The sequence below is a fragment of the Bison bison genome, unplaced genomic scaffold (genome assembly GCF_000754665.1).
Source record: "Bison bison bison isolate TAMUID 2011002044 unplaced genomic scaffold, Bison_UMD1.0 scf7180017864516, whole genome shotgun sequence".
NCBI classification, from domain to species: domain Eukaryota; kingdom Metazoa; phylum Chordata; class Mammalia; order Artiodactyla; family Bovidae; genus Bison; species Bison bison.
The window spans coordinates 10,486,588-10,486,793 of NW_011495069.1; positions in this window are offsets into that span (position 1 = coordinate 10,486,588).

Sequence of the window (206 nt, forward strand, 5' to 3'; positions counted from 1 at the left end):
GCTTCAGCAATACATGAACCATGAACTTCCAGATGTTCAAGCTGATTTTAGAAAAGGCAGAGGAACCAGAGATCAAATTGCCAACATCTGCTGGATCATCAAAAAAGCAAGAGAGTTCCAGAAAAACATCTATTTCTGCTTTATTGACTATGCCAAAGCCTTTGACTGTGTGGATCACAATCAACTGTGGAAAATTCTGAAAGAGA